This window comes from Crocuta crocuta, unplaced genomic scaffold (genome assembly GCF_008692635.1).
Source record: "Crocuta crocuta isolate KB4526 unplaced genomic scaffold, BGI_CrCroc_1.0 scaffold26, whole genome shotgun sequence".
NCBI lineage: Eukaryota > Metazoa > Chordata > Mammalia > Carnivora > Hyaenidae > Crocuta > Crocuta crocuta.
The window spans coordinates 3089941-3102105 of NW_027532249.1; positions in this window are offsets into that span (position 1 = coordinate 3089941).

Sequence of the window (12165 nt, forward strand, 5' to 3'; positions counted from 1 at the left end):
CACCATATACATATATATATATACATCACATCTTTTCATCTTTTTAAACCAATCTTTAGTTGATGGATATCTGGGCTCTTTGCATAATTTGGCTACTGTTGATAGCGCTGTTCTCATTGGGATGCATGTGCTCCTTCAAATCAGCATTTTTGTATCCTTTGTATAAATTCCTAGTAGCTTTGTAACATTCTAACCACAGAGCTCTGTGTCCTTTCTCTTGGCCTAATACTCATTCTACCATAATTACTATACTTTAAGCTCCATTAGCATGCAATGGTCACTTGAAGTGACCTTGCCCCAACCCCAAACTATATAGCATAAGGCCCTTCCTTTGAAACATCATGAAAAATACAGGGCGCCTGGATGGCTCACTCAGTTAAGCATCTGACTTCGGCTCAGGTCGTGATCTCGCAGTCTGTGAGTTTTAAGCCCCGCGTTTGGCTCTGTGCTGACAGCTCAGAGCCTGGAGCCTGCTTCGGATTCTTTGTCTCCCTCTCTCTCTCTGCCCCTCCCTGCTTGCACTCTGTCTCTGTCTCTCAAAAATAAATAATTTTTTTTAAAAAAAGAAAGAAACATCATGAAATATGCCCCCCCTCTTGGTAAAAGTCCCTAAAAGAATTTCTGCTTTGTCCATTCATGTTCAATTTCCACTTCAATAGTAGCCCTGTATCAATGGCTAATGTTTGCTTTTTTTTTTTTTACAAAGTTTTACAAAGTTCATATCATATATTGCTTTTATAGTTTAAGAACAAAAACATTGTGGGGGGGAAGTAGAGGGAGATATGATCTTGGAGCCATGTCATCATTGTTATTAATTCATTAGAGTCATCCAACTAGCAAACGAATAACAGAGCCCAAGTCTATCTTTGGTGTCAGTAACATGTGTCTCAAAGCCATGGCATAATATTAAATGACTTTCAAGTTGGCAACCTGGTTATCTGGTTATATCCAAACTCCTCCAGGTCAACAATCTTCAGAAAAAGCTCTTAGCTCTTTAATACTTTTGACATTAATGTGATTTATGCCTTATGTTTGATTTTTTATAGACAAAATATAGTGCATGTTAAATAAACTTTATTATGAGTCCACTGGGCTTAGCAGTTAGACTTTAACTGTTTAGACATTATTTTTTAAATGTGATTGCATGAAAGTATTATCTTAGAGTTTATCCCATTTTTACAAGAGATATTCAGCCAAACATACCCACATATACCCTCATACCCATAGACATAGTACTTCCTCAAAGGTTATGATTTTTAATAGTACTATATTTTATCCAACTTTAGAGGAGGTAATTTCTTACATACTCAGTGAATTATTAAAACACAGTTTACATACAGAAAATGATATGCACATACATGTTAACATTCCTTAGAGTTGCGGGTGAACTCGAGGACTCTGACTTTGAAATACCTGGGTTAAATCTTGCTTACATCATGGTTATCAAGTAGGATCAAGTTCAGCTACCTATAATAGAAAAGTTTTAAAAGCTTTAAAGGCATAAACACAATAGGAGTTTATTTTTCTTTCAGAGAGAATCCCAAAGGAAGGTATGTCAGGGCTTCACAGTTATTTACCACCCAGGTCTCTTGCTAACCTTTACACCACACTCTCTAAGGCCTGACCTTCATCTTAAGGGCATAAGATGGCTGCCAGAGCTCCAGCTGCAATATTCATATTCCAAGCTATGCGATAGGAGAAAGGGGGGGAGGGGAAGAAAAGCAAACACCTTCTTTTGAAAAGATTTTCTGGAAGTCCCACACAATACCTTCTCCTACATATCATCATCCAAATCTTGGTCATGGGGCTGTATCTAGCCATGAGGGAGTGTGGGAAATGCATAATGTTAGCAGGAAACAATATTATTTAATATCTTGGGCAGAAAAATACCCCATCTACTTGTGAGACTATATAGTGGGATTTTAGGTAGATGTCTGATTAGTGAGACTCAGCCTTTTAACTACAGATTTATTGAAAGGAGACATTCCCGGCCACACAGAAGTCCTGAGATCAGTGTGTATTTGTGGCTGAACTTACTGTGCAGCATGTTTTCTGGAGAGTGGCCAGTAGCTTTGTGTCTCATCCCTCGCTCTATGCTCCAGCCACACTGGGCTACTCTGACGTCTTTGCAATACATAGTGTGGTCTCATGCTTCTTCCTTCCTTCATCCACTTCTTCTGTTGGAGATGCCTTCTCCACTCCTAACCTCAGGTCTGCCGGCTAAATTCATCTCATTCTTTAAGATGCAGTTCAAACGACACCACTCCCAGAAAGACATTATTGGCCACATTAATATAAATAAACCTCTCAGTCTTCTGCTTCAGGTTACATTTTATCTATTTTATCTCTCATATCACAATTTTGTGTAAATGTCTTTTTTAATTTATTATAATTTACACCTCTTGAAGGCAAATACTGTCTTCTTCATCTTTGTGTCTGCAGTACCTAGTACAGAGGATGAGTACTTAAGAGGTGCTCATTAAAAACACTGAATGAGCTAGCAGGACATAAAGTAATGAAGAGAGTGCACTTATTCACACAGCCAGGATAATTCTTAAATTCCACAAGATGAACTCTCAGATACTGTATTTTGATGCAATTTCCTGACATTAAATTGATGCATTTCCACATGTTGAATTTAGTGTTAGTAATAACCTTCATGTGGACACTTACAGTTTTGGCAAATGGATTATTATATGAACAAATATGTTAAGCAACAAGGCCATAGCACAGTAGGGCTTGAGCTTCATAACCATGTTTACAGCTTTCCATCGTGTCCACTAAGTTAAGCTGCCAGCCTTTTAAAATGACAGGCTCAGCCGATAAGTCTAGCTTTGACATTTCAGTTACCTGTCACAGTGGCAGTTGCTTGTTCACCTAGATTGTATGGAACAGAATTGTGGACTAATAAAAATGTCCTGTTTAAATTTAGGAGAGGGTGTGAAACATTTGAAACCACAGAGACTGGTGAAATAAGCACAGAAAATAGTGTCTGGGTTTCACTTCTAGCACTAGACACTGAAGGAAAAGCTGAGAACCTGAGGAAGGTACTTAAGAAGAAGGGCTAAAATAGTTAAGAATAAGTATAACAAAAGAAGTACATGATTTATACACCAAAAAGTGCAAAATAGCATGGAAAGAAATGAAAGGCCTAAATAAGTGAAGCAACATCCCATGCTCATGGATTGAAACTATTTATATTGTGACGATAGCAGTACTCAACAAAGTACACTACACATTTTTAAAATATATTTTTTAATGTTTAATTTTTGAGAGAGAGAGAGAGACAGAATGTGAGTAGGGGAGGGGCAGAGAGGGAGGGAGACAAAGAATCCAAAGCAGGCTCCAGGCTCCAAGCTGTCAGCACAGAGCCCAATGCAGGGCTTGAACTCACAAACTGAGAGATCATGACCTGAGCTGAAGTCAGACGCTAAACTGACTGAGCCATCCAGGTACCCCAAGTGAGATACAAATTTAATGCAATCTCTATCAAAATACCAGTTGCCTTTTTTTGGGGGGGGGGGAGGCAGAAATTGACAAACTAATCCTAAAATTTATGTGAAAATGCAAAGTACCTGGAATAGCCAAGATAATCTTCAAGGGAAAAAGAAAAAAAACAAAGAGGAATCACACTCTTGGTTTCAAAACTCACTCCAAAGCACCAGTAATCTAAGACTTGTGATATTGGATAGGCTTATAGATAGACTTACAGGATGGACATATAGATCAAAGGAATAGAATTGAACACCAAAAAATATATCCTTGCATTTATAGTCAGTTGACTTTTGAGAATAGTGCCAATACAAGTCAATGGGAAAAGAACAGTCGTTATAACAACTGGTGCTGGGACAACTTGATATCTACATGCAGGGTAATGAAGTTGGACTCCTACTTTATACCATACACAAAAATTAACTAAAAATTCATCACAGACCTAAATTTAAGAGTTAAAATATAAAAACACATAGAAGAAAATATAGGAATAAATTTTAGTGTTTTTTGAGTAGGCAATGCTTCTAAGATATGACACTAAAGTACAAACAAGAAAAGAAAAAATTAAATTAAATTTTATAAAAATTAAAGACATTTGTGCTTCAAAAGACCCAAATAAAAACTGAAATGCAGTCTAAAGGATTGGGAGAAAATAATTGCAAATCATATATCTCATAAGGGTCTACTACCCAAAATATTTAAAAAGCTTTTACAATTCAAAAAGAAAAAAAAATAACCCATTAAAAAACAGATTAACAACTTGAATAAGCATTTCTCTATACTCATCTAAAAAGTGTAAGTGGCTAATTAGCTCCTGAAAAGACATTTATAATCATTAGTCCTTAAAGGAATGCAAGACAAAACACAGTGAGTTACCACCTCATACCTACTATAAAATAAAAAAGACATATAATAAACCCTGGTGAAAATGTGGAAATATTGGAACTCTTCTACATTGGTAGTTGGATTGTACAATGATGCATCCCCTTTTAAAAACTGGTAGTTCCTCAAAATGTTAAAAAAATAAAAAAATCATAAAATTATGATATGAACTATTAATTCCACTCTCAGGTCTATGCTCAACAGAGTGAAAAACATGTCCACACAAAAATGTGCCCATGAGTGTTTATAGCAGCATTATGCATGATATCCAAAATATAGAAACAATCCAAATGTCCACCAATTGACAAATTGATGAACAAAGTATTGCATATCCAAACGATGGAATATTATTCAGTCATAAAAAGGAATGAAGCATTGATACATGCTATCATATGGTTGAATTTTGAAGCACTATGCCAAGTGAAAGAAGCCAAATATAAAAAGTCATATGTTGTATGATTTCATTCTGAAATGTCCAGAATAGACAAATCCATAGACACAGAAAGTAGATTGCCGGTGAATGAGGAAGGTGGGAATGTGAAGTGACTGCTGACGAGTACTGATTTTCTTTGGAGGATGTTCTAAAATAAGATTGTGGATGGTCAGGGCACCTGGGTGGCTCAGTTGGTTAAATGTCCGACTTTGACTCAGGTCATGATCTTCCAGTTTGTGAGTCCAAGCCCCACTTTGGGTTCTGTGCTGACAACTCAGAGCCTGGAGCCTGCTTTGGATTCTGTGTCTCCCCCTCTCTCTGCCACTTCCCCACTCATGCTCTGTCTCTGTCACTCTCAAAAATAAATAGTAAAAAAACTTTTTCTAAAGATAGTGGATGGTCACAGAACTCTGAGAGTATACTAAAAAATGTCTACAGCCTTATCACTCTGAATGTATTTGATTTAAAACCATGGAATTACACACTTTAAAAGGGTGGATTTTATGGCATGAAAATTATATCTCATTACAGCCATTAGTAACATGAAAAGAAGGAAAGGGGGGACAAGGAAGGAAGGAAGGAAGGAAGGAAAGGAAGGAAAGGAAGGAGGGAGGGAGGAAGTTACTTAACTGTAGCTGAACATGCTGGCAACCTGAGCTGAGGTCTGTTCTCTCTGCTGAAGGGGGATTAAAAGTGTCAGAGTTACTTTAGGGACATCCCTATGTGTCCTAACATGCAAAGGACTTGAAAAAGCAGTACCCTGGCAGGGAGTATGTTTCCATCAGGGAAGGAGAATGAGGGGCTCCAGGGGTTCTGGAAATATTCAGTGTCTCAGTTTGGGGTCAGTTTCATGGGTGTTTTTACATGCAAAACCCCCTCAGATTGTACATTTGTGATTTGTTCACTTTTCTTTGCTATATTTGAAGAAGAAGAAAAAAAAAGAGGAAGGCAGGCTGTTACCTTCGATTTTCAAAGGAGGTTACTTTTCTAGCAAGGAAGTACCAGTGCAATGTGGAGAAGCTCAAAAGAATTATGAGTACTTTCTGCTACCCTATATCTTTTGATTGGGGCATTTAGTCCATTTACATTCAGTGTTATTATTGAAAAATATGGGTTTATAGTCATCGTGTCCTTTGTGGGATTTATGCTTGTGGTGGTGTCTCTGGTATCATGCATTCCTTGCAACATTTCCCTCATAGAGTCCCCCTTGGGATTTCTTTTAGGTCAGCTAACATCATCCTCAATGGGGAAAAACTGAGAGCTTTCCCCCTGAGATCAGGAAAACGACAGGGATGTCCACTCTCACCACTGTTGTTTAACATAGTGCTGGAAGTCCTAGCATCAGCCATCAGACAACAAAAGGAAATTTCCTCATCCTTGCTAGAGAGGGGAATGTCTTGTTCATGACACATTCATTGTGTGCCCAATCGACACCTTAGCACATGGCAGGATGCAAGGCCACTTGGTCTCCTGTGTGGAAAAGTGAGTGTAGTGCCCGGCCAGATGTTCCTTATGCAACACAGTCACATGGAGTGAAATGGCTAAACATACAGAAGACACTAGGCACAGAGGACATCAAATGTTGCAAAATTAGCCCCTTTCATGTGCTTTGCCAAATTAGTCACCGACCATGTGTTGCAGGAATGCATCATGAGTACTAATTCTCAGGAGCAAAGGCACTTATCCCTCTCTACTTTGGTGTCTGAGGTCTCACACAAAGATTTCAAAGTTCCAGGACTGGGCCTAGAAATCCAAGTGGCTTCACCTGGAGCTTTCCATTGCGTGCTGAACTCCCCTAAAGACAGATGGCATAAAGTACCTTGGTCAAGTTCACATTTATGAATTGTTACCCCAAGGTCATAGGCACCACATAACTGGGCCTTCCCAGTGAATTTGAAAATCTTAAGAAACTCCAGCTTTGGGACTTGAACTTCCCTTTGGGACTTCTGTCTCAAACATAGACTAGTCTTCATTTCCTCTCTGAAGCTATTTGCATTTCCAGCCAAGCCACAAGACTCCTGAAAACTGGCCATTCTCTTTTCAGTTAACTTTCCAAAGGGTCAGCCTGGCAGTCTGAGCAGTGCAGAAAATGGGGAGGCTTGAGTTTTGGCCAAGACTCTCCACTGGTTCATGTGTGACCTGGTTCAAGTCTCTTTCCTTCTCTGTAACAAAGATCTGAAACCTGGTGCACCTGGGTGCACTTGGGTGACTCGGTCAGTTAAGTGTCGGACTCTTGGTTTCAGCTCAAGTCATGATCTCACAGTTTGTGGGATCCAGCCTTGCATTGGGCTTAAAGATCGCAGCGCAGAGAATTCTTTCTCCCTCTCTCTCTTCCCCTCTCCAACTCACGTGTACTCTCTCTCTCAAAATAGATAAACAAACTTTAAAAAAAGATCTGCAACTTAAACAAAGATAAAGCCCAGATCTCCATCATCCTTTTCACTTCTGGCTGTAAATGACCCCAAACTGCCCTATAAATTGCTAGAATCCCAGTTATCAGACTCTGAACCTGGAGAACTTGGAGATATGAGGTATGGTCAATTATGCATAACAAAATGTAGTTATATTATTCTCCAGGGGGAAAAGCCACAGTGACTTGGTTGAAGTTACCCAGGAGAAGATTGGGCCAACTAGGAAAATCTATCTCTAAAAACAGATATGAAATTGGCCAGCTTGACCTGGGAGCTAGTGCATGACCGCTTAGAGCAAGCCCTCCTCATAAGAGGTCATCGGCACCTGGCACAGATGCAGCCCTGAGTTTTAGAGAAGAGCCTGAGTCTGAAATAAGACCTGCCAGGATTTGCATCTTGACTCTGACACTGCCACAAGCAAGTGACCTTGGACACTTTATCCAACCTCTCTTAGACTCAGGTTTCTAGGATATAGTGTAGAAATAATGACAATATTTGTCAAAGGCTCCTTGAAAGGTAAAGCATGGAATGCGATACCACGGTAGAAGAAACATGGTAATGGCAGGAGATCCACCTTGAGCTTGAAGGGGAAGTCCCATCAGTAAAGTTTATATGTTTGCCTGCTTTAATAAAGGGAGGTTTAAATATGTTTTTGGTGACAGGGGTAGGATTTTAATCAGAAGGGAGCTGTTCTGAGGAGAAGGTACCACTTGGTGGAATCACAGGGGAAAGGGCAGAAGTGGGAGAGGAAGGGGGTTCTGGGCAGGGCAGTCCTGTCTGCCCCAGTTCTGCCTGTAACCCAGGCTTTCCAGTCTCACACGTGCTTGCCAACCACTGCCATGTCTTCCTCCTCCTATGCTTCCAGTTGAGATGCGACCAGAATGACTGATGGATCATTGGAGCTTCTGAATATCTTTTGTGTTTTTATCAAGCAAAAGCCATATTATTTTCCAATGAGATGTCATTTTTGTGTCACATGATATGCTCAGCTCAGTGTCACAAAGATTAATAAAAGCACAAGCCAGTTAGAACCTCATATCATCTTCTGCAAGTGAGGTCAGTGGTCCCCATCCTGACCACCCCCAAATGGGACCAAATGAGACTGTGACTGTTTCAACCCAGAAGGCACTGCACAAGTGACAGTTATGTCCTCAAAGTTCTTACTTTGTCCCCATGAGGCCCATAGTTGGGTTGGGAAAATGAGATGTGAATTCACTAAGAAGTCAATAAATGAGAGGCACCTGGGTGGCTCTGCACTGCTTAAGATTCTCTCTTTCTCTCACTCTCTCCCTCCCACCCCCTTCTCTCCTGATCTCTCTCTCTCTCTCTCTCTCTAATAAATGACTAAGACAATGCATGGCAAGTGCAAAAGGAGTAGAGACTTGCAGAGCCACAGAAATTCCACAAAGTAAAAAGAGACCTCCATGGACTGGGGAGGATGGAGAATAATCAACAAGGGTCTCACCAAGGTCCCAAAGCAAGAAGAGGTATAAAGAATGCATGAGGGGAACTCAGAGGAAGGAGACTGTTGAAGGCAAGACCATGAATACATAAAAGGACAACACATCTAATAGGCAAAATTAGCAGCTGTATCCAAACAGTTGGCCCATTTCTAAGCTATGAACAATCTCTCAAGGTCATCTCAGCCATTTATAACTATCTACTGGGCTTCCTTTCTCACCCTAATGAGCCCAGGGGGCTGCTCAGTATAGCCACATGGTTCCCACCCATAATGATCTCGAAAACCACAAGACACTTACAGTGTTTCCAATGTTTTATCTCAGCCATAGATAGTTTCTTGTTTCATAGGCACATGCTGGATTTTAGAATCATAAGATTTAACAAGATCTAGATCTTAATTCCAGTCAAAAGTCTACCATGTAGTCATGTGCAAACTGGTTCAGCCACCACCAGCTCCGAGCCTCCTTCTCCTCACCTGTGAAACTGGTAGCACTGTCCTGGCCCAGCCACTTACCACTCAGGATTATAGCAAATGTGAGACATTGTCGCTCCAGAAGTGAATGCTATGCAGATATTTTTATGAACAGTTCACAGATTCTCAAACTCTCCTAAACCCTTGAGTACCTCATGGGCCTCCTCAGGGGTAAAGGAGCCAAACAGAGTGAACCCCAGGTACAGCCTACAACTCCAGAAGCCTTGTTTTGATTTACTATATACAAAAATGTTTTATATTTATGCTTGCACTTTAAGGAAAATTTACACCGATTAGGGAGAAATTCCTTTTTTTAAGTTATGAGTAAAGTTTAATCCTTTTTTAAATGCTTTTTAAAAATTTATTTATTTCTGAGAGAGAGAGACAGTGTGAGCAGGGGAGGGTCAGAGTGAGAGGGAGATACAGAATCTGAAGCAGGCTCCAGGCTCTGAGCTAGCTGTCAGCACAGAGCCCAACGTGGGGCTCGAACCCATGAGCCATGAAATGACCTGAGCCAAAGTTGGATGCTCAACCGACTGAGCCAGCCAGGCGCCCCCAAAAGTTTAATCTTTAATCTCCATGTTTTACAGGAAGGAAAACTGAAGCCCAGAGAGGCTGATCAATCTGCCCAGCAACACACAGTGACAGAGGTAAGATCAGAGGCCATTTCTAAAACTCTTGCTCTGTGCTGGTCCACTACTTTGGTGGCCCAGCAGATACTGGCATGTTCTATGAACAAACAAGAGAAAACAACACCGAAGTCCCTGCTCCATGGTGTAGGTATACCCCTACACAGGAAGAGCAGTGTGATTTATAAGCCACAACTCAACCCCAGGCCAAAGGAGTGACTCCAGAAAGATGGGGGTGGAGCTGCAGAGCTCACATGGTGGGCACGTGAGGCTCTGACATGTGGCTAGGCCACACTCTCAAGTATGTCTTACTTCCAGCTCTTTGGTGAGTATAGCAGCTGCCTAGCAAGCAGACAGCACCAAAAACACCATTCCCACTTCATTGCTTGCATACTTCAGGCCATTCAAGCAGATGCGCTCCTTTCTCAAAAATAAAAGTGGCATTAGTTTTCACCAGCATTTTCCTTTCCCATCCCCATCCCCAAAGGACTTAAATTCCTCCCTCTGGCAAGCTCGGTTCTACGGGTTCAAGACTAAAGTTCAAACTCCAGATTACCATTTGGAAATACATTTGGAAAACCACTTCATTTAGAAACAACTAAGGTTTTATGAGATAGTGTGTGTTAAAAACATCCCAGTATTTTTAAGTAGGAAATTCCAGAAATTCTATGTTCTCTTCATTCTTATCTGATATTTCTTATTTCATACAGGTGGTGAAGATTTTCTCCTTGGAATATCGAAGAGGAAATATGCATTAGAAATATATCAAGTCATGGGATGCCTGGGCAGTTTACTCTGTTAAGCGTCTGACTTTGGCTCAGGTCATGATCTCATGGTTGATGGGTTCGAGCCCCGTGTCGAACTATGTCCTGACAAGTCAGAGCCTGGAGCTTGCTTCAGATTCTGTGCCTCCCTCTCTCTCTGCTCCTTCTCTGCTCACACTTTGTCTCTATCTCTCTCAAAAAATAAATAAATAAAAATAAACATTAAAAAATAAAAAAAAAATACATCATGTCATGACATGAATGTATACCAACATCTGAGAAATGGTCCCTGATCTCAAGTTGCTTCCAAGCTTATCAGAGAGATATGATACAATATAAAGTTGTATATTTCTATTAATCTTTCATGGATATACAGTATATGTGTGTGTGCATGTATGTGCATGTTTTGTGTGTATATATGCATGTGTCTGTGCATGTATGTTTCTGTATATGTGTAGGTGCATATGTGTATGTGTGTCCATCAATTTTGATTGCTGTAGAGGATCTAAGCCCATCACTGGCTGGAAGAGAAAGAATTAGCATGGTCCTGAGGGGCCGTGGTGCCTGCATGGAAGCCTGGGGGTAGATTGGGAAGGACAGATAGTGGTGTTCTAAGCCAAGAAAATAAGTGACCTGAAGCACAAAGACAGGACCAGGGGCCAACAGAGTCCAGGGGAAACTCTATGTGAATTAATCTTCTAGAACTGATCCCAGGATCAGGACTAGAGCCGGTGCTTTGGATAACAACATCCATAAGCAGAAGATCAGAAACTAACAGAATTAAGTCAGCATAAAGTCTACTAATGTTATGGGCAAGCCTTCATTCACAGCCTAGTAAAGTACACATGATTTATGCCCAGGGTTGGAGCTACAAGGCCTAATCCAAAGGCCTCCAGAGGTGCAGTAGAAGATTCTTGTCTGGCTGTGTGAAGGCAGACATACCCGTTCCTGAGGCTTCATCAGCCACATAGGCGCAGACTTATCTCACTTCATCTTTAGTAAAAGAAACCCAGAAGCAGCTGTGATCATCATCCCCATTCTGCAGATGGTAAGTGGGGCACAGAGTGATGAAAAGTGAAGCACAGCAAGTAAAATACAGCTCCAAAAGGAGGAGTCCAATCCCAAATGCAAGCACCTGCTTCCAAAAGCCACACTGTGTGTTGTCACTATAATAAGGTCCATGCTGAGGCCCACGCTCTGCATTCTCACCCTGCCCTGGGGAAGTGAGTCAACTGGAGCGAGCACTCGGAGCCAGCACCCAGGTACTGCCCTTACCAGTGTCTTGGGGCAACACCACGAATGAACGGCACACCAAGAATGGATTGTTTTCATCAATGCTGTCAATGTCTTCTTGATGGGTGCAATATGTAGATGTAGCTGAAAAGTCTTAATATGCTAAAACATGTTGCCTTCTTTGGAGCACTGTTTGGACACTTCTTCAAAGTATAATATTCTGGAGCTCAGGAGAATGGTGGTGTGTGGCCAGGCCTCTAGGCCTCTGCACTGCACACTATGAAGCAGGTAGCAGAGACACTGATTCTGGTTCTTTCCTTAGTGGGTAGATGTGCTAATGAGCTGAACATATACTCAGTGGATGTAGACAAGAAGAATTTCCATTGGG